Source organism: Aythya marila (assembly GCF_965140915.1).
Source record: "Aythya marila genome assembly, chromosome: 1".
In the NCBI taxonomy this organism is placed as follows: Eukaryota; Metazoa; Chordata; class Aves; order Anseriformes; family Anatidae; genus Aythya; species Aythya marila.
The window spans coordinates 100,276,787-100,301,142 of record NC_139042.1 but is presented as its reverse complement, the minus strand read 5'-3'; positions in this window follow the sequence as shown (position 1 = coordinate 100,301,142).

Sequence of the window (24,356 nt, the reverse complement as noted above, 5' to 3'; positions counted from 1 at the left end):
AAACTTTTTCACAGTGAGGGTGACAGAACACTGGAACGGGCTGCCCAGAGGGGCTGTGGAGTGGCCTTCTCTGGAGGCATTCAAAACCCACCTGGATGTGTTCCTATGTGACCTGATCTAGGTGTTCCTGCTCTGGCAGGGGGATTGGACTAGAAGATCTTTCAAGATTCCGTCCAATCCCCAACTACATGAAGTTCAACAAGGCCAAGTGCCGGGTCCTGCACCTGGGGTGCAATAACCCCAAGCAGAGCTACAGGCTGGGGGATGAGTGGTTGGAAAGCTGCCTGGCAGAGAAGGACCTGGGAGTGATGGTTGATAGTTGGCTGAATATGAGCCAACAGTGTGCTCAGGTGGCCAAGAAGGCCAACAGCATCCTGGCTTGCATAAGAAACAGTGTAACCAGCAGGAGAAAAGGAGGCTCAGGGGCGACCTTATTGCTCTCTACAGATACCTTAAAGGAGGCTGTAGAGAGGTGGGGGTTGGTCTGTTCTCCCACGTGCCTGGTGACAGGACAATGGGGAATGAGCTTAAGTTGCACCAGGGGAGTTTTAGGTTGGATCTTAGGAAGAACTTCTTTACCAAAAGGGTTGTTAGACATTGGAACAGGCTGCCCAGGGAAGTGGTGGAGTCGCCATTCCTGGAGGTCTTTAAAAGACGTTTAGATGTAGAGCTTAGGGATATGGTTTAGTGGGGACTGTTAGTGTTAGGTCAGAGGTTGGACTTGATGATCTTGAGGTCTCTTCCAACCTAGAAATTCTGTGATTCTGTGATTCTGTGATCCTGTGATCAAGAACATACAGTTTTACCAAGGTGTTACATAAAATAAGAAAATATCCTTTAACTTTATTTCTTAAAAGCCTAATGGCATGTTAAATTGAAGTTTATATCCTATCAATATATACTAGCATCTCCAAAAGTCTATTATAACTTTAGTTTATGTTAAATTTCCTTACAAACAGGCTATTAAACATGGCTGAAGTAAAAAAGATCGAATCACTTACAATGTAAGATTATGTTATACCTGATAGGTTACATATCTTATTGCTCTCTATAGGTACATTAAAGGAGGCTGTAGCAAGGTGGGCATTGGTCTATTCTCCCACACGCCTGGCAACAGGACAAGGGGGAATGGGCTAAAGTTGTGTCATGGGAGGTTTAGGTTGGATATTAGGAAAAACTTATTTACCAGAAGGGTTGTTAGGCATTGGAATGGGCTGCCCAGGGAATTGGTTAAGTCACCATCCATGGAGGTCTTTAGAAGATGTTTAGAAGTTGAGCTTAGTGATATGGTTTAGTGGAGGACTTGTTAGCGTTAGGTCAGAGGTTGGACTAGGTGATCTTGGAGGTCTCTTCCAACCTAGATGATTCTGTGATTCTGTGATATGACACAGTTAAAAAAATATGATTAACTTTAATGCCTCAAGAGAAATATTCTACCCAGAAAGAATGGCCAAAAAAAAATAAAATAAAATAAAAAGAAGAAAATGTGCTAAACCATCTGGTGGAGCATCCATGAAGGAACCAAGGAAATGTCTGGCTGAAGAAAAAGGTAAGGATCAGTGGAGCAGCTGGAAGAGAACATCAGGCTGTCTGGTAAGACTGGTAAGACAAGGATAAATCCACTGGCAACAGCAAGTAAATCAAAAGACAAAAGTTAAATTAAATTGCAGAGTGAGTTAATTAAATGGTAGCAACGAATAAATACAGGCCAAAACCCCAAAGGCAGCAATGGAAAAGTTAATCAAATAGCAACAGTGAGGTGAAAAGTGACAGAGTTAATTAATTGCAGCACAAATGTCAGATGGTCAAATGGCAGGAAAAAAAAAAGTTAATGCTTATCAGCAGCAGATGACATGTGGAGTATGTGGAGAATCCAGAAGACGGCATTTGTACAAATGCTACAATATGCTTTTGTAGGAGGCTGGAGAGGGTCTTTCCTGGAGACCACCTAGTGCAGCTTGGCAGAACCATAACCAGCTACAGCCTGCCAGGTATGTTAACCACAGCCTGCTCAGGATGTTTGTTAGAAACACAACTCCGCTGTGGGGACTTGCTACATATTCCCCATGAAGACAGGAGAGGTGAGAGGGTGAACTCACATTCCTGGGCACTGTTTTAAAAGGGACAGTAATGCTGCAAGCAAGACTCATGTCAGTTTACATTATGAGGCTAAGCTGGGGTGATATATACAGCACTTTATTCCTAACAGGAAAAGGACTGTGAATCTTTGTGTTATACAGCAACCAGGTTATTTTGCTTCCCAATTAGACCGTTGTATACCAGAGACTAAATGAACAAACTCTTATAATATGCAAATAGCAATAAAATAGAGGTTTAGTTAACTATTTATCTATTCATTCATTCATTGTGTGGCCTACATAAAACCTAACGGTACCTCAGAGCAGCTTTTTCCATGTTTTGGCTGTAGTCAGTTGTGCTCACAAAATATGCAGATGACTTATGAGGGAGAGGAAACAGTACCATGTAGCATTTCTGATTTGGAAGTGAGTTCTATGAAAAACAATCACATATCCCCAATTTCCCCCTATTTTTAATGAGTTAGTAATGTATAGCTTTCCCTTCTAGCCTGTGAGAACTTAATTTCTAGATTGGTGAAAAATTTTTCAAAAGCTTTTTGAAAGGCCAAGTACACTAAAGCTACTGTATCATTCTTATCAACATGCTTTTGACTGGAGTAAAAACCATTAAGAGACTTGCGAGGAATGACTAACTCTACAAAAAACACATTTGTTGTTCGCAGTCTATTGAATTATTTATATTCCCACTCATTCTTTTTAATAGTTTCCACCAACTTGCTTGAAACCATGACAGTTGCAAAATCAGAGCCAACAGAGCTGTAGTACACTAACAGTGGGTTACAGTCAAGAATTTTATTACTCACATCATGTTCTCCAATCTCTGTACCAAAAAGTGAGACAAAATATAGGATGATTTGTTTAAAGAAGAAAACTCAAAGTAATGTCTCATCTAAATGCAGTGCCATGCTCTCTGACTAAATATGGGCTTATTTCACACCAAGAATTGCAGAAAGACAAAGAAACAAAAGTGAACATGTGAAACATCTGGATTTTTCTGCCTAGTGAGGTCCCATGATAAATGCCTTGTTCCTCTGCTAATGTAAATGAGCAGCTCCTTCTACAGAGAAGCAAACCTCTGGAGAAACAACACCCAGAATCAGGATAAATAAATAAATAAAGATAGATGCAGTCCAAAGCTAAACATAAATACCAACATCTCTAGGAAAATGAAACAGAGACCAACATTTCCATTGTAGATTTTACCTTTCAAAAGCCTTATCTATAAAATCATCAGTCAATCAGCACTGTGATACACTCACTGCAGTGACCTTGCATAAAAGCACATACTCATCCACCACAAAGAAGTTTAATAAAATTTGGTATAATTATATAAATATATTGATGCAAAGTACTCTCATTCAGGGTAACTCATTTGAGAAATGAGACTGGAATGGACAAAGGTCAAGGCCTGATCAGTTTCAGAACAACCAGTAAAGACATATCTGTTAACTGTACCATCAGAAATGCTTTAGGAAATTATAATTATTACTATTAATATTATTAATAATTATATTAATATTATCTTAATAATAATAATAATAATGATAATAATGATAATAATAATAATAATAATAATAAATGGTTAAGCAGAGCTTACTAGACAGTAAGGACAGTAAAGAGAAACCAGTCAAAAAGACATGCTCGGAGCAAGTCTAATTTTCCCAGATTGAGGATATTATTGAAACACTGCTACATCAACAGGAATCTTTACATTAAATCCTGTTCTGAGATCCAAGGATGACAGACAGCGGTTGATAGTTACAAATGCCTATAGACAATTATATGGCTACAGCAGCACAACTTGAACTCCCCATCCTTTAACTAAAATAAATAAATAAATCTCTTACAGTATTACCACGTATGTCTGCTGTACAATTACAGAAAGCAAAAGTTATTAGCTGCACATAATTGTGAATAGCATATCCTAGAACTACCACAAAGACAACAATGGCTTAGTTTTTCTAAAATGCCTATTTTAAAAAGAAAGACATAAATTATAAGTGACTAGGATGTAGAAAACAGCAGGTTTTTTTAGCATGAATAATTTCAGATTTTTTTCTGCTAAAAAAAAAAAAAAGCAATTCTTCTTAAGCATTTGTTTATATACAAGCAAAAAAGAAACGGGCATTTTGATCAAGTAAAATATCTGTATAATTAAAGCACCTTTTTTTTTTTTTTTTAAACAACATTAACATTTTTAAAACAACACTTAAAACAAGTCTGCTGCATTACTAATTATGGTTCATTAAACAAGAAGGAAAACACCTTCGATATTCCTGACAACTAATAAATAAAAATAAGACCTACACCTACAAGATGTGATTACATTGCTTCCAGTTTTATGCAAATTAAATTCAACTTGAAGCTAATTTTTGAACGTTATGAAGCTTCAATTAAGACAGGAATACTTGCTCACCTGAGTGCAGATTCTCTAGTAGAGTAAATTGCCATAGCTACTCAACCACGTGAAAACAATTTGAACAGCTGGACAGGACACGTCTCCTAGAGGTAAATACTGAAAAGTGCTAAGACAGTTTTGAAGACATAAATTTCCCAGGACAGTTCCCCATATTTGCATTAAGACAACACTTTAATGCTTAGCGATGCTTCTTTTCAAAATAACTGCCATATGCAATAGCCTCATGTAAGTGAAAAAAGATTTGTTTGGAGGAGACTCGAGATCCATCACCTCTAGTGGGAATCAGGAATGAAAATAAGCTGTTTTTGCAAACTTAACACTTACATACAATCCAGAGCCTGTCTTCTATTTTCTGCAGTGTTCAATATTGTTCTGTGTGAATTCATGTTTAATAGTAGATTGCAGCTGAACTATTCTTTATCCATAGTGGCCACTGGGAAGACTGTGGTGGGTGCAAGGGTGCAAGGGCAAAACTGGAAGTACACTACTGGTGAATTTTGAGGTTTCAGAGTAAACAGTAAGTAGCAAGGGAGGTGGAAAGTTGTAAAGCTTAACCACAACGTACTATTTAATCCATTCAAATATGATGAAAAGTTTTGGAAATGATCATAGGAGCCACTCCATGTACGGACTTGCAAGCAACAGATAGTAAAGCAGTGATAGTTAAGCTTAATTTAATAATGGCAACCTCTTCCAGTAGAGAACTCATAAGGAAAAAGTCCATACCATGAGGCTGAAGAAGACAATGATGAGTGTTTTTTGTTCACTGTTTTTCCTCTGTCCCAAATTCACTGTTTTTAGCGTACCTATAAAACCTCACTTCATCTACACACTTTTATTATAAAATTGTCTATGTTAATGTTTATGTAAAATTTCAAAAACTCCACAAAAAGGCTATTTTAGTTCTGCTTGCTTTATACTACTCCACGTAATAAAACTATTTTTGTATCTATAATACTACATGTGATAGCAGCAGACTTTTTAAAAATATATGTTCATATTCAGGATTCTTACATGTAAATGTCCAATATTCCTCTAAACAATAAATTAGTAAATGTATTGCTGAAGTTGAAAGCCTCGTTAACTTAAAGAGGAAATGATTAGATATGCCAGCTCACATTCAAAAAAAGTCAAAATGAGATTTTATACAGGCATCCTCTTTATCTTGAAGTCCAACAATGAGGAGAAAATTTAGTCATCCATGGACATATGTCAAACAGTGAAGGTTTTCTGACTTCTTAACTAGTGCTTGTAACTTTTAATATTAATTCCAATTACAAGAAAGTCTTTTTAGATACAGGTTTCATGAGTCTCAATTGTTTCAGGTTATGGGGTGTAGGGGACAGTTAGTCCTATGTTGTTTCAATGCATCACTGAAAATGCATTATTTATTAGTTGTTTCCCATGCAAACTCAAAAACTGAAGTACACTGTGAAATCAGTTTGCAGTATGACAATGGCACTTAAACTCCAGACTTAAACATTCAAACTTGCTGTATAATATAATCACAAGCCTGAGATTTTAATAAACTGGCTTTTATCTTGTTGGTTATTGGAGGGTGGGGGGAGGAATAGAAGAAGCAAAATAAAAGCCTATGTAACACTCCACAGATTGAAATAAAATGTTGTTTAGTGTCATTTTAAAGTAGATGGGATATTTTCACAATTATGTTATCTACATACACTGGAATCCTTAGTACTTTTGCACTTTAGGAAAATGATATACAGTACTTGACTCAACACTATTTCTCCATTAATATATGTTACTACTTCTCCTTTTCCTCCTTCAGAACAAAACCTCTCAAGTATAAATCATCAAAAAAACAAACAAACAAACAAACAAGAAGAGAGAATATATCTAGGAAAGATTGATGCCTGAAAATCTAGAAAGATTTTCTGGATTTTCTGTGAAGAAATATGAGATTTGAAGGATGTGTGAATTCCAGTCAGTTACAAAAAAAAAAAAAAAAAAAAAAAAAAAGTCAGGGCTTGGTGGTGGCAATAGATACATGATAGTTTGGTCACAGAAACCTCCATGTTTAATTGTTTAATTCTGTTAATTGACAGCCTGTGGTTGGTGTAGCCGTATCTCTTTCCATTGTTGTTCTACTGAAGATAAATAAATTATCTTTGCAGCAGAGTCATGTACCCTGAACACTAGTTATAGAGTATGTCTTTTTTGGTTTAATGAATATTTAGTTATACATAATGCATGAGCAGAATAACAGGAGAGCAGAACACACAGACATGCACTATAGGAAAACACATATGCATGTTAAAGTTGGACAAAAGATTACTACATACAACTATACCCATTTGCATCATACTATAGAGGAGCACACGTAATACAAGGAGTTAATAGACTCAGCTGTTTGAGCAGAATTTTCTGAGCTCTGTTTCTAGATCTCCTGGGAACTTTGTCTGGGATATTTGAAGGACTCTGGGAATTCTTAAGGACCTCCAGGGTACTTGTGGTTTTTGAAGGATGGCTACAGAAGTTTACAGAAGGTGACTGCTAGTGAGCTCGAGAAGTCAATGGAACTGCTGATGTCTACCTGTGTGCTCAGCAATGGTGACATACTGCATGGTATGGTGCCCAGGACTCCCTGGGCAAGAAGCTGCCACACAGTACTCCCCAGCTCCCAGCACGACAGAGATTTGTCTCAGCTGAGCTCCCAAGGCTGGATGCAGCTCTCTATGTTTAGGACTGCTGGAAGTGCATGGGCAGGGGGAGATGGCACCCTTCTCTGCAGGAGGTGTGCACTGACATATTCCTAAGTTAAGAGTGCTACCATGGATAGATGCAGGCTTTTTAGGAAGAACAATCTGGAACAGCATGTAGTGGAGTTGCCCATGATGTGAGAGAGCGATGGGAATGCACAGAGCTCTGTCTAAGGATGGACAGTAGGTCAGGCAAGAGTTTGAGTGGCCAGGATTAGAAAGAACAGTTCAGGTGATGCTGTTGTGGGTGTCTGCTACAGATCAGGAAGGCCTTCTTCAGACAGCTTGAAGAAACTTGGTCCTTATGGACCTTGAACCACTCTTCAGGGTATAAGCAGGGCAGGGTGGTTTCAGGAGTGGCACAAGCACAGTAGGGGCATACTCCTTTGGGACTGGAAGATTAGAAACAAAGCACAGCAACCTAAACCCATGTTAGGAGGGAAGTGCCCTTGCTGCTCAAGATATTCTGTCATGGTTAACAGCAAGACACTGTTCACACAGTGAGCTCTAGTGTATAGATTTCTTGGCAAGATATGAACAAGAATGGCAAGAATGTGATCACTTATTGATCACAGAAGCAGAAAAGATCATAATTTGGCTTGTGTCTTTAGGGGAAATTGGTTACCTGAGATGTCAAACAGGCAAATAGTTCAATCCACTGAAGGCAAGAAAGAATGTGTCAAAATAAAAAAGGGGGTTGTTACTACTATTTTAACAGACCAAACCTTACTCTGTTTAAATATACCCTGATATATCACTTTCTATATTACACAGATAACTCCATTAGCACATTTTGAAAAATGTAACCATAGTTATTTTTACATTACTCTGGTATCAGAGATGACTATATAATTTTTCAGGAGTTAACCGACTCTTGAGGTAGTACATTCAATAACTTTCATTCATCAAAGTCCATGCTTCAGTATTGTTTGTACCATAAGTTCCAATGTTGGTGTAATTCACATTACTTCAAAAATAGTGCCCTCACCCACACCGTAACACACAAAGTGCATGGATCCATTATCCCTCTTTTCAGCTGCTTTCCTCAATAGTTCGCAGATTTTCTACAGAGAAGAATGACTTTTTTCCCCTCGTTTCTCCACATTCTTCATTTGAACTTTTTTTTTTTCCTCTCTTTAAATTCCCGATTTTATGGCTTTTAATCGAATTGTGTTTTCATCTTCAAAGTCTATCATTAACCTAGGTTTGCCAGTTGCCTTATGTCCTTCTTTGTTCATCTCTTGTCAGTATCCAGTCTTTTTCTTTTTGCCACCTTGATGTCATCTCTTGTTTCACCAGTACTTTCTAGTCTACATCCAGACTATATTCTTTTCTACACAATCTGTAAATAAAAAAAAACTGAAGCAGGTTTTACTTTGGGTTGACTATTTTCAATGAAACTTTGCTTTTAGCCTCTGGTAACTCATCCTGAGTCTGATTTTCCACCAAGTTACTATTGTGATTATCCATACCAACGGGCAATTAAATATCACAATATTTAATGTGGGTATTGCAGAGAAATACTGAGTATGTTGATCAGTTAAGTGCCCAAATTCCAAGTCTTTCATATAATATCACTCAGTGAAAATGGCCCAATCTGGACTTTAATAACTATTCTAATAACACACAAGAGATTTACATTAATAGCTCAAACTCCTGCTAAGCAAAATCCTAAGTGATTTCTTTCAAGAAAAAAAGATGCGTATGGGCACAACGCTTTAATACTTAAGTGTCTATTATAATTTATATTATAAATCTAGATTCTAGTCAATGTATACTACTTGCTTAAAATTAGATCAATAAATTTCCACAATTTATATTACTTTTAATAAACAGAATTAAGCTCTGTTTAAGCTTAAGTGGAAATCTTCATGTACTTTTATTCTTTTCTATAAATATAAAATTTAGAGCATAAAAACATATATTATCAAAATTGACACAATTAGGGATTTTTTTATATATTCAGATAAAATAGTTTTAAATTTGCTACATAATTTATTACACTTTACCTACAGTAAATAATTTTGCCAATAAGAAAGAAAATCAATTTTCACAAGTAGGATAAATACACAATTCAATGACTTTGCTATATGTGCATTGATATTTATATACTAAATTGGTGGAAATCAATATGACCATTTGATAGATATTTTTGAACTTTGATAGATGATTTGAACTAAAATTTGTTCAAAAAAGTCTGGCAAATCTTGTGCATGAAGGGGAAAAACTGTTCTGACTGCCATGAACACAGGTTCATATGTATGGAGGAGAACTTAATCTTGATTATGGAATTTTATAAAAATACTCACTGGAATATTGCTAATGCAGTTAGGATGAGACTAGTTGCAATAGTGAAGCCTTCAATGATCATTTACTGCTTCTCTGTTAGGTACAGTGACTATAATGGGCAGTTTCTATTCTATTAAGACATCTCTTTTCACATTTAATTTATGATATAGTTGTATTGTGAGCTGGCTTCTCCTGAGAAGTAGTAAGAGCTATTTGTGAAATTTCAGGTGGCAAAATATGATGTACACTTATTGACAATATACTGAAAACATTAGAAACAGCTTCAGTTTCATAAAAGGATGTGTTTTGTCTCAGATACCAATAATGTCACCATAAAAATCAATCTTAATTAATGTCATACTACTTTGCTCGCTCTACCCCTGAATATTTTTCTTCATTTCTACACATGCTAATTTACCCAAGCCCTTCAGAGATTGTGAGTGATTAGGAGGGAAGCACAGAGACAACCATACAAGTCTCAGTATTTTTTTGTTCATATTTGGTCAAAAACATCATCAACTTTATCTTCTCCATTTTCCCTTATCTTTTCCACACTACGTACATGTGGAGTTTGTTGCTTTTACTATCTGTATCACACTCTGGTTGTTATTCAGTCTTTGACATTTTTGCTATATAGAACTAGATAACCATCACACTAACAAATTTGTCCTTTTTGCTTTATGCAATTCTTGTATCATGGTTGCATTAACAATGTAATTAAATCACATGTCAACATGTTGGCCTTTATACATTGTTCATTATTTGTCAAGCTATGAGCCATCATAATGGCCTAATGGGAGATTTCAAACCACCTCATTTGATCAGATTAATCAATTTACTGGTGTAGATTAATATTTCTGTGCTAGTGAAAGGCATACAGTTGCAAAATATATCAAGTTTTAGTCCAAATTCTAAATTTGAATATAGATATAAATATAAGTTATATAGAATCATAGAATCATAAAATCATTAAGGTTGGAAAAGACCTCCAAGATCATCTGGTCCAACTGTCCCCCAAAGTATATATGTAAGACATACGAAATTCTATGCCATACTATTCTGGTATATTTGAACTATTACTTGACTATTTACTATTACTTCTTTGTGCCCAATGCTTGTGTACAACCATACAGTACACAAAAATCATTGACACAGCTGTTGTAGACAAGACAAATACTACTAGTGTACAAAGAACAGCATATTGATCTTACTATACTACTAGTCATAATAGAAAAGGTTAAAGAGGCAATAGCTTAAAGTATTTCTATAATAATTGTATATCAGCAATATGCAATTACCAGTTTTATGAGTTCCTTCTATGTAATCTGAAGCCATAAAGCCCTCTTTAAGAGAATCTAAGATATCCTTCTTGAATTATTTTTCCTACTGATCTATGGCATGTTAGCTCCTGTCCTCCTTTTAAGGAAGATACTGTTAATAGAGTTCCATCTTTTGTTTCCTGTACTTGACAAGCTGTATTTAAAACTTACAGTATGATGTAGCCTACAATAAAGACATGCATATGATAGGTGGGAGCTTATTAGGGTCTCTACAATCCAGATCTGCACATCACTGAGGCTTTAAAATTGCAAATAAATAGTGTTCATCCTGATCTGATCAAAGTCTGGATAAAAAGAATTAATTAAAAAAAAAAAAAAATTAAAGGGGGAGGAAAATAACTTTGGTAAGACTGCATAGCAACATATGCAGCAGTAAAAATACTCTATTTTCCTACAGATAATGCTATATTTAGAGTGCTACTTGGGTAAGGAGGATACTTTTCTGTATTTAGTATTGTAAATAGAAAAGGACTCTCCATTAAATGAAACATTAAAAGTAGCTGTCTACATAAACTAACACCTACAGCAGTTTTCTGACATGCTGAGCACTGTTCCAAAGAAGAAAAAAAAAATCCTTCTTCCATGATATCTCCTAAAGCATCTTTGTGTGAGTGATAGAACATGACATCTGTCTTATGTAGAAATTGGTCTAGAAATGCACCCATTGCTGTTGGCAATATTCAGAAAAGAAAGATGACAAACCACATGTCTCCAGAAAACTGGAAGGATATCTTTCTAAACTCTGGAAACAATGTAAGGTCCTCATCATTAAAACAACACAAATTAAAAGTATGATTAGTTACTTAGGTTGAGCCAGATGTATACAAGAAAAACTAATAAAATATTATTTTACTGAAGATGAGAGCCAGAGAAAATTCATTTGTTGTAACCAAGGAAAGAACTCAAAATGATGGGATAATCTTTTAAATGTTTATTTGCATAATTTGAGAAGTGGAGAGCTTACAGACAGGTTTTATTCTATTTTTGAAATATATACAGTACATCTGATGGCAGACTTTACACGACTTGAAGACTTGAAGATCTATGCAATTCTTGACTACAGAACTTTATGATCATTTATTGTCCGTTTTGATCTAAAGGTCTGTGGTGGTTTTACTCAGGCGGGCAGCCGAGCGCCACCACAACCGCTCTCTCACTCCCCCTCTCCTCAGAGAGGAAGGGGGAGAAACAACACAGAGAGCTCAAGATTCGAGATGAGAATGGTTTAATTAAAGGGAAAGGGGAGAAAAAGAAACAAAAGAAAAAATTAGGCTGTGCGGAAGCACAGAAAGAAGGAAAAAAAAATTATTCTCTACTTCCCATCATCAAGCGATGTTTGGCCACATCCTTGGAAGCAGGGCCTCAAAACGTGTAGTGGTTGTTCAGGAGGAACAGCCCTCTCCTCACAAGAACCCCCCTTTTTATTGCTGAGTGTGACATCAGGTGCTATGGAATATCCCTTTGGTTGGTTTAGGTCAGCTGCCCTGGCGATATCCCCTCCCCATCACTTGCCCACCCCCAGCCTGCTGGCTCTTGGAGGCTTGGAAGGAGTCCTGATGCTGTGCCAGCACTATGCAGCAATAGACACAACACTGGAGTGATACCAGTACTGTTCCAGCTACGAGTGCTGAGCACAGCACTGTGTGGGCTGCTGCAGGGAAAGGTGCCTCCATCCCAGACAGACACAACACAAGAATTCAAGAACTCTCTTAAGACCTGAGCTGTGCAAAGAGACAAGAAAAAGGGAGGAAAATTAATAAAGTACTCTTGAGCTATACTTGAAACTGAATTTAGGATAAATTTTACAGATGTACAGTAGATAAGTACTCAGATCAGCAGATACTAATTAGTGAAGAAAAGCAACAGTTGTGTCTGATCTTTGCCCAAGAGCTCTGATTGCCCTTGCACTACCTTTTATGCCCATGCACTAATTGTCACTAATTGTTTGATCAATTGCTACTCCTTCTTATTAACTCCTCTGGCTATTGGTATAACAGGGAAGGCATTACACCAATATGTAAGCTCATTTTTTATGACATAAATGTACATGGAGAGAAAATGGCAAACAGATAACAAAATCTTCTAATGGAAGTAAACTAAAGCCATATTATTTCTTCTCTCTTTAAAATGTGCAATGCAAGAGTTTGAATTGCAGTTATCAGAATGACCTTAATTCTAGTTTTCTAGCTTCTAAGCACTTTATCTCCCTACTTAGAAAGTCTATAAAAAATATGTATATATGCACTTCTATATGCACATACACTTATATATGTAAGACTTTACTTCAGAATATTTCATAAGATATTCAAACATCTTAATTGGCATCTAATCATTTCCCTCTCTTAGTATTTGAAACAATTAGAGATTTCATATTTTGATCACTGTGAGATGCTAATGACTTTTTAAAGGAACAGTTGTAACCAACAGAGGTAATCATACTATACAGTCCAGTGTTATAAAATTATGGTAAAATGTTGAATAAACCTATATATTTAATACCGTCCCCTTCAAAGCTTGAGGAATCAGAGAAAATAGAGTAAGTCAGAAGAGAAAAAAGCCACAAGAGCAGAACTATAATTAGATACTTACAAAGAGCATTGTGGGTTTATTGCGTGGCCCATTATAACAATGCCTCAGACAAAATTTGTGCTACATATGCTGGATTATGAAATCCATGTATGTTTGTTTGTTTTTCATTACTGTGAACTGGTATAGATTTATGTAATTATATCTACTATTGACTAATGTTCTTCACCATGTTTTTTCTAAAATTAAATTTTAAATTCCTTGGCAAGAGATCATAACCTTTATTTTCCTATGTAAAGCACCTCATAGTGTTCTGTCCACTATAAATTAATGGATAAAACATGGTTGTTTAAGCACCTATATTCCACAAACCAAACACTGATTATCACACACTGAACCAAACTTCAAAATATAAAACCAACCCCTCAAAAAATCTGTTTCACACAGATTTCTAGTAGCAGGATGCAATTTACTTTATTTGTTCTTAAGAGAGTGACAAGATATTTGACTGCTATTGACCGTAATGAATATGAACATAGACTACTAATATCACTACTTTTTCTTTTTCTTTTTTTTCTTTCTTTCTTTTTTTTTTTTTTTTTTTTTCAGACTGCCTGGAATAATTGCTGGAAAGGAATTAAACAGCTTATTCAAGAGTCAAAATACCCATGCAAGTCTGAGTTGAGCTTAAAGCATTTTTTCATCATCTTTTCTTACTGTCCTTTCATAATTTTCTTTTAATTCTAACCTTCTCAGTCTCTCACTAATTCATGATGTTTAATAGTTTCAAAAACATCCAAAAACATATTCCCTTTCCGAATTTCATATTTTGCATCAGAGCTTTGTTCTGCATAGCTTTTCCTCTTTTGTGCTGACTAACAAATTCTTCTGATTTTCCCTAATCAGAATTATTATCCTGGAGCTAATGTTTGCTTTATATTGTGAACTCTTCAAAATGGAAAGAAACTCAGTCTTTTAAGCATTAAGTGACATGCAGTAGCGGTAGTACAATGTTTGCTGACAGTCTAAGGTAGAAGAAGGAAGGAAGGCATGTTGAGAGACATAGTACGGTGCCTTGCAGACATTGAGAAATTTTAAAACATTTTTGAATCTCTCTGTACTTGAGAGATTTACAAAATGGTTACATCAAATTTAGTGTTTATTCTACATTAAATTAAAAAAAAATAATAATAATTTTAAAAATCTCAATATGTTCTATTTCCTGACTACCTAAATGTGCAGTAAAGTACATAAATATTAGTTTACAATTTTCTACTTTTACAGCATTATTTACCTCAGATATTCACAGTATTATCATTAAACATTCAATAGCAAAAGAGAAGTGTGGAGCAATTGAAAATAAGTACACAAATGAAACCTTGCATATATCTTATGGCATATTTATGCCTTTTTAGTTTTTAAGTAGCATTCAATGTGACAATTAAAGGATATGAGAGGTTTTTTACAGAAAAATAATATTTAATATTAGACTAGGCCAAAAACAAAATAATTAAAAAAAAAAAAAAAACAACCAAAAAAAAAAAAAAACATTTTTTCCAACTATACCAATAATAAATCCTGTAAATCTTGCATAATTATTTTAATACACATTTACAGGAAATGAAAATGTTAATCTCTAGCAATGCTTTTGACAGGGAAAACACATAACATTCTTTTTATATGTGTATGAACTGTTTAATATAAAGCACTGATATTTACTTATAAGCTGTTATCTGCATCTTTTGTTTGCATTACAGAAATTGTATTACATCCATGCAATGATTGTGAGCACACAATAAAAGAAGATGTAAAGAATCATTGTTCAGTGCTCCAGCAATTAAAAATAAAGATGAAAAAAAATGCATTTTTAAATGGGGAAATACATACTGCAATATTTTTTGAAGAATAAGTATTTAAATAGTGTTCAATCTTAAAACTTTTATTTCTCAAAAGGTGGAAAAGGATGTATACCGGTTTCCACCTTTTTCCTAACAAATATTTGCACTACATTAAGAGCTGGCCCTGTTTTCACCTATCTTCAGTTTTTTACTATACACTGTCATTTCTGTTGATCAATGCTTTTCAAATTTTAAAGGCAGCCTGTCTAAGAAGACTCAGGGATGTGGCAAACTCAAAAAAGAGGAAAGACAGAAAGTACATTACTACTAGGTAATTTATAAACTGGATTTAATATAAGAACTTTTTTTTTTTTTCCTGTTTTTGGCAGAGGTATAGAGGGCACACATTCAAAAGCAAGGTCAAAGGTATTTTCAGCATATGTGAGAGAGTTTCCAGGGAAATCTAGAAAACCTTGGGATGAAAAAGAGTATGATTTTTGCCAGATGCCACAAAACATGCCACCACATTACTTCTTTGGAATTAGAAAGTAGTACATAATTTAAGATGCTTTTGTATCAGATAAAGGAATTAAGTAGTCACTGAGAGTCTATGAAGTTTTATATTATCTCCATTTTGTTAATCTTCAGACATTAGAAAGGTAAGCACTAAAGTGCCTTACGTGTAAAGCATATCAAATACATACAATGATAAGATTTTTGCAGGTTGGACTGCATCCATCATGTCATTGTTTCATCAATATGTCAATAAGCTCATTGTGGATCATGCCACCAATGACAGTGGAAAAGCAATGATATTTATTAATGATCCTTTGATACTAAAACCATTTCTACTTTGAAAGTATCAAGATTTGGACTTTAAAAATGCTTTCTTAGACTTCAAAGTTCCTTTGAACACCCAGACTCCTCTGTTTCAAATGGATTTTCTTCAACGTTCATTAAAGATAAATGTTTCATTATGAAATTAATAGCCCAATATTCTGTATCATATTCTGTGAATACAGAATTGGAAAGGGAAGGGACACAACCTGACATCTACGCACCAGGCTTTTCCTGGTCCTGTCACTGGCCAGCTGGAAGAACAGGAGGTGGATGATCATTTCCGTTGCTCACTTAATTTCACAGCCCATTCTAAAATACACTTCTCTCATCATCCCAGGAGGCTCTTCTGTCATCAGGAAGCCAGAAACGAGGTGAGGAGGAGGCACTTCTGCCTTGGCAGTGCCTGATGCACAGCACAGTTATGTTACATTAAGAATCATTATTTTGTGGTTTCTCTGCCATGGAAATTTTTTTTTTTTTCTTTCTGGTGTTGTACTCCTCTACGGAGGCTTTATCTAGTCCCAGTCTATATGAGGAACATTGAAAAAAATTAGGCATCTTGGCTGCTTGTATCAACTATCTTATACCAAAGAAGAGCTTTTTTTTTTTTTTTTTTTTTTAACAAATAGCTGATGTCTTTAAAGTTGTCAGTCACATGCCCTTTTTAATTAACAACAAATTAAAAATGCCATCACTAGACATGTAGACAAATGCCACGTAGACATCTATACATACAGCATATCTATACATCCATAAAATGTACATCAACTATACATAAATTATACAGAACTCATATTAGTGAATACTTATTTCTACTAAATATATGGAATTATTTTCATCCCCTATCAAACAGACTTAAATCTGAACTACAAAATAATATTTACCCTTACTTACTACACATTATTTTTTTTCATCCATTAGGGACAAAATTATCCCTAATCATAAATTTCTACACTGTTCATCCAAGCCAAGTAGTGTAAAATTCTAATGGAAACACCTAGTATAAAATAAAATAAAATAAAATAAAATAAAATAAAATAAAATAAAATAAAATAAAATAAAATAAAATAAAATAAAATAAAATAAAATAAAATAGATAAAAGGGAAACAAACAACTTACCAAAAAAAAAAAAAAAAAAAAAAAAAAGGCTTGGACTATCCATGAAGAGAAATGGAGGAAGTATGATCAACTTTTATGATAATATTTGACTTTTATGCCATTGCATAGAACATGGAAAGGATTATAAGGGAAAACATGGTGACCTATTCGTACTGTGATAGCCCCTACATGTCCCTTTTCATGGATAAGGCCTTGTAGCCTTGTATTGGCTCTAAAAATGTAAAGCAGAAAGACAAATTCAAACAAAGGTACTTACAGTCTAAATTGAACAAGTGCTAAGAATAGAGACAGTGTGACACAATTCTGCTTTAGCTGATAAGCACTGATCTTTTTGCACACTATCTAATTATGTGATATCAAGGTATGTTTCAAGAGGGATCTAAAAAAGAGACCAAATGTTGCTTTTTAAACTGATAATGGCAGTACAGGTATTTTATTGATAATTTAACACCTTAGAGAATTCTTCTTTTCCCCATCATAAAATCATAGAATGGTTTGGGTTGGAAGAGATTTTAAAAATCATCCAAATCTAACCCCCCGTTCCATGGGGAGGGACACCTACCAGTAGACGAGGTTGCTCAAAGCCCCATCCAACCTAGATGTTAGCTACTGACAACTCTGGTCTTAATTAGTCCTTGTTTCTCAGCTTCCTTCTTTGTCTTTCACAATAAAACAGAATGGTTAAGGTTGGAAGGGAGCTCTGAAGGTCATCTGGTTCAATCCCTTTTCTTAGGCTGGGTCACATACAGCAGGTTGCCCAGGACCATGTCCAGATGGCTTTTGAATGTTTCCAAGGATAGAACCTCTCTGGGACACCTGTGCCAATGATCACTTACCTCCATTGTTTTGTTGTTGTTTAAAAAAAAAAAAAAAAGTGCTTCCTGATGTTCATACAGAGCCTCCTGTGTTTCACTGTGTGTTCATTTCCCCTGGTCCTGCCACTGGGCACTGCTGAGATATTAAATTGAAACTTAAATCATCATATGGGTTTACCTCCACAGAAGTACCAATTTGCAATAAAAAAATAGCATTTCACAATAGTCTGTGTATATTACAAAGCAACTCCTCGTTCCCTGAGCTGATCTACAAAACACTACCCTTCCATTTTCTGCTTATCTCATCAGTGACTGTGCTAATCTTTTTAAATTAGTTTCCAAAAACATACAAACATTGTTTCAGTACTAAGACCACTGTGAGGATGGACTAGAAATATAGACTTACATACAAGTCATAGAAGATACTGAACTTGTGAGAGGAGAGGGCTTTATCTTTGTCACACATTCTCAGTGCAATCCTTCCAATTACTGTGCTTTGGCTTTCAAATTATTGCTGCACATGTTTTGTCCTGGAGAGCACAAAAATTAAGAATATGTTCTGTGTTGGAAAGGGGACGATTGGTGAGAACTCCGAGTTGGAGCCAAACAAAGTACTAATGACAACATGTACAGCAGTTATATCAATGTGGAGCTAATTATCTCTGTTGGGACACCCAGCTAATCAGCACAACTGTTAACCCATGCTACTGCACTTGTACAACTTTTTCAGTTAAGCTACTGTGCCTATTCAGGTCAACACTGATCCATGCAGCTTGCTTGGACCCTGGCAGAAGGACCACAGAGCATTGTGCTGGGCTGCAAAGGCATGCCTTGGAGTTCCTTGTGGAAATCAAGGAAAATGCTTTAATGCCACAAATGCCAAAACTTATTTTTGAATGTAACAAGCTTTTCACAACACATTTTGGTAGTGCTGATGCTCTGAGTTTCCTGTTTCAATCAGCTTGGATATATCTTTATTGGCAAAAGGTCTTGGTTTCTGTTCGTGATGCAGCATGCTCTGAGTACTTAAGCTACAGGAATCAGCTTTTTCCATATTTTAAAACAGAAAATTTCTTTCATTTACACCTGTCCATATGCCTGAGTTTAAAAATACTAGGATGAAGTTTCATTAGTACAATTTGCTTGAAATTTGGAAAAATTGCACCACAGATTGTGGCTTTATTAGTCTATGTAAAGGGTTTGATTCTATGAAAACAAACAAATGGTTGGGCAGTGATAGTTAGAATCAAAGCAAATAATTTATGCCCTTTAGATCTCTGATATTCGTGTTTTGACACTGCCACAAAATGTATGCAAAAATATGCCAAGCGTACATCCCCATGTACAAAATAAAACACTATATTCTATTAAGGTCTAGAAGTCCTGTCCTTGAAACAGAAGCAAGCATGAGAAATCCAAGGACTGTAATTATTACGCCAGCTGCTTGATGATTCTTTCAGTCTGGCTTTGTCTTTCATTTCAAATATATACCTGGGCACATTGTCTTCCCTGTTTGTTTGTACTAATTACTGTCATTCTGCCACTTTGCAATGTTTAAGTAATCCATATGTTTGAATTCAATCTCTTTTCCATGTTATTTCCATTCAACTGAATCATGCAGAAGAGGAAAGACAATCATTCAAGGAGTTTAATTTATTTGTAAGTAAAATACTGAATCTGAGTTACCATTTTAATTTTTACCTAAGATATATGTCTGGGAGCACCTATTAAAGCAACAATAGAAAGCCATAAGATCGAGCTGTTTTCAGAGAGAGTATTTTAAAATGCAATATGCACTAGGTTTGCTATTTGTAGTGACTACAGTAACTTATGTAAGTGTTATTTAAGGAAGGTAATGCCAGAAGATGAGGCAGATATGTTTTGTGATAATCAATTATATAAACATATTCACACTAAAGGAAATGCTGTCTGGCTTCATGTTATGTTAAATGAGTTGTTTAGGAGATTCTGGTTTTTCACTCCTACCAGTTTACAACACCAATTCTTTTAATCTCTCATATGTTTCAGATAATCACAACTTTTACAGGTGATATTTAAAAAAAAAAAAAAAAAGTAGTAAATAAATGTCTGACATGGCATTTTCTGAAGTTATTTTCCCAAATAATTTTAAAATAATAACTCTATGAACAAGATGCTGCCCATATTTTTAGGCCAATTTACCTAATAATTTTCAAATGAAACATTTTAAAATATTTCAGATACATACCAAGCCACTAAACATGAACTCAGAAGTAAAAGAAATGTATTTACATCAGAAAGTCCTTTGAAAACATTTTCAAAGTCCTTTTATGTTAAGTACAAACTACTTCTCTTATCATTACATTTACTGCTGTTACTCATTATCCTTTCAACAGCAATCATATCAGTCTGAGAAACTTTAGTCTTTCAGGCAGACAGCTTTTTCTGTTTCTGTTATGCTTTCTGGCAGTGTTGTAACCCACAGCCCTTATTTCTCATAGGCTACTACATACTTCACCATCCTAATGCCAGCAATACGTTGCTTTCAAACTGAAAGAACTCATGGAAACTAAACCAGATGTTAGGAGCTTATTCTGTTTGTTTCATTTACTTCAAAATAGTTTTACTTTTAAAAGATCTTAGGTTCACTTCCCTTCTCCATTAATTATTTCCTAATAAGCAATGAGCTGGCTTTTTCTACCTAAATTTAATGAAACAGGTAGGAGCCATAAGACATTGCATATTATTGCTTAATTGCCTGACTGATTAACTGCTCATTATTTGCCTAAATGTTAATTTTCTGTATTTCACATTAACTGCATGGTTGCTAAATGGCTATATTGCTTATACTTTTCTCATCTACTGTCCTTTCTTTGGAATCTATGCATTTCTACCTCTACAGCGAAATTTCTGTTGCCTTCTTTGTTCCTCCCACATCAACAGCAATCCTTAGTTTTGTTTCTCTCTAAACATTGCTTCCTCTTTTCTTATCCTTTTTCAATTCAATAGAATTTGCAATTACGGTTCCTTCTATACTGTTTTTCTTTACCCTACATTTTCCTCTCTACTATGTTGACCGATAGGCCTGAAATACACTGCCCTAAGCAAAAAAGCTTGTATTAGACTGATCTGATTTAAAGCCTATTTTAAGAGACCTCAGATGGTATCAAATAATCTAATGCAAACTGCATAGTTTATAACAAAAACAGGGCAAGGGATCTTTAGGGCTGAAGCTAAAGTCACAGTTAGCATGACAAGAAACGGGGAAAATTGGGCCATGAGGTTAGTAGCAGCCTATCCAAGCTGTGCTGTAATAATGTTTTCTGTTCTTTGATCTAGATATCAAAATAAAGACAGGTAGAGCTGAGTACTGACTTTAACGGGTGCAGGCAACCTGTTGTATTTTACACCTTTCAGACAAATCCTTCCAACTTCAAATAGCCAACAAAGTAAAATAAAATAATTATATAGAAGGTGAGCAGGCAATCTCTGAAAGAGTTTATGCATACAAAATTGTCTATAGTGTCAGAAACTGGCCACGAAACAGTTAAACTGGGATCTTAGGAACAGAAAAAGTTCAGGTCGAGCAACCATTGAATTCAATGCATATTACGTCTCTCAGATTAATATGCCTGCTACCTTTCTTGTTCTAGATGTTAAGCATATGACAAATCTCATCACATCTTTCATTTATATAGGCAGGCAGGCAAACATAAGTCTGCTACAGTCCTGTTCTATGATTTTTTTTCTACTAAATTTTGTTTAGGAAAATCATTATATTTCAAAAGTCCAAAGTACATTTTCAACTGTGTTGAAAAATGGTATCAAGTTACATGGGTGGAATATAGCCACTCCATTTGTTGCTGTTGTTGTTGTTTGTTTATAAATTCCATTAACCATCATTTCATGTCCTCTCTTATTACATAAATGGATGTCTGACAGCCAACCTAGCTGGCTTATGAAATCTCTTTATTCCTTTAACTCTACTGAGCACACACAAAATCTCATCAGTGCAAAATACTTGTTTACTGTCTTGAACTAAGCAAACATTCTAAATCATCCTTCCATGGAATAGGTGTGCTAGTTGCAGACATGGCTTTAATAGAGAAAAAAAAAATAAATAAATAAAAATAAAAATAAAAACTTCAACTCTTCACACATATCTGGCCCATTATCCACAAGGAAAATTTAATTAATCTCCAGGAAACACTCATTTTGTTCTAGTCTGTGTACCTGAACTTGGTGTATGAATTGACAGAGACAGACCTTGCTGAGACTCCAGTATACCACTAAGAATTTTATTTGCAGAGAGAGAGATTTTATCAGTCTGATAATACTATTGAATTCAAAACCACAAACAATTTTATTCTGTAACAAATTGAACATTGTGCAGATCTAAAATAGTTCTGGTTGAAAAGCCTACACACTTTTTACTGCTTACAATAATAAAATGAAGTAGTACTCATATGACTTGGATATTTATGCCACAGAAAGAAGAGTTTATCAGCATCTTGACCACCAGATTCAAGAGGAAGGTTTTTGTCTGTATGCTTAAGATATTCTTTTAAAATTTATTTCACAAAGAATTATGTGGATGCACATAATACATATTATGTGGATGCACACAATATCTGCCTGTGGCTACAGATACACTCTCCTATTGCATCCTCTGCATTGCCATGAATCTTAATTCCCACCATGATCTACTATGCTAGATAAGACCCATCCAGAAACCATCATGCCCAGGCTGCTGTGTCAGTCAGGCATATGCCAACAGATGCTCCCTCCATCTCAGAGGAAAGCTCTGAAGTACACACCTGTGACCATGGCTGGAGCCAAAGCCCCACAGCAAGGGCAGAGGGCACCTGTGCCAGGCAGTGGTGGACCATTTCTTTCCCCAGCTTCCCAACACAGAAGGCTGGGACCAGACCTTCAGCCAGGTGGGAGTAACAGGGCCTGAAAGGTCCCACATTTGCCCAGACTGATGGAACATGGCATTACTGGGGCAGCCTCTGGGCTTTTCACAGTGCTGCAGGACACAAGCAACACTGCACGTGAATGTGGAAAAGCAGTACAAAATGCCAGGTCAAGATAACACACACATGATAACAGCAAGGAAATCCTCAAAGGGATTTTTGGGATCCCCAAATGACCACACAAACCAGAAGACTTGTCTGATGAACCCATTAATTATATACAATTTTGAGGAAAGATCCACACAGAGTGTGGGTGGGTTGGGACCACACAGCTACAGTAAGGCTCTTGCAGTCTTCAGGCAGGTGCCATACACCTTTATTTTTCCTTGATTCAATGCTGTTTCATGTAATTGCTCCAGTCTGCGTGGGGGTACATCTCACTTGGGGTCTGCCATCACTTCACATCCTCTTACTACCTTCCACTGCTTCCGCTTCTGCTCCTGCCTCCCTTTGGTCCCCTCCTTGCTGGCTTTCTTCTAGGCTGCAAGGATGTACAGAATCATATGAAAGACTGTATTCAATTTACATTCATTTAAACCACAGTATCTAGAACTGGATGACATGCCAGGACTGCTGTGGAAACAACAACCTTAGCCAATACAAAGGCCTGAAGAGGTTGTTTTTTTAGTGACTTAATCTGTCTTTCAGGGTTTGCATTATTAAACTTTTGTCAGTATATTTTTCCAATTTTGTTCTAACAGTTCTGAAATTACTTTCTAAATAAACTTAATGGCCTGAACATAAAGTATTTGAACCGTTTCTTTTTTCTTTTTTTTTTCCTATTGTGAAGTAATTTTTCTTTAGAAGTTACTAACAGAATATAAGATTGATGACACAAACCTTTTGTGTCGTCTTTTTTTTTGTTTGTTGTTTGTTGGTTGATTGGTTTACATTGTGTTTCAGTGTTTACCTCTGGAAGAAACATGCTCTGTAGTGGAATTGTGATAAAAATAAGTTTCTTCCTACCATGATGAACTTACTCAAAATATCTGCCTGATTCTTGTGCAGGTCAATTTTTCTTCAGCCTCCCTTACTTCCTCATAACAGAGACTTCTGGAACTGGACTTCATATTAACTATGGGGCATCGATCATTTTGCTGCTAATCTCAGGAGAGACTCAGCCACTGTTCTCAACCATAACTGCTGCACTGTACAACCTGGATCAAGATCTGTACTTAATGTAGCTGTCATCTCCATTTCAACCAGTTAGCCAGAGAGCTAGCCCTTGATAAATTATTCAGCAGGACAGTCAATGGAAGAATATGATGACAATGCACACCAAAATAAATAAATAAATAAAGCTCATTAAAAGTAAAACAATTACTTTTTATCATTATTCCATTGATTTACTTTTTTTTTCTGTCTTGTCCTACTAAAGCCGAATGCCGCTTCTTC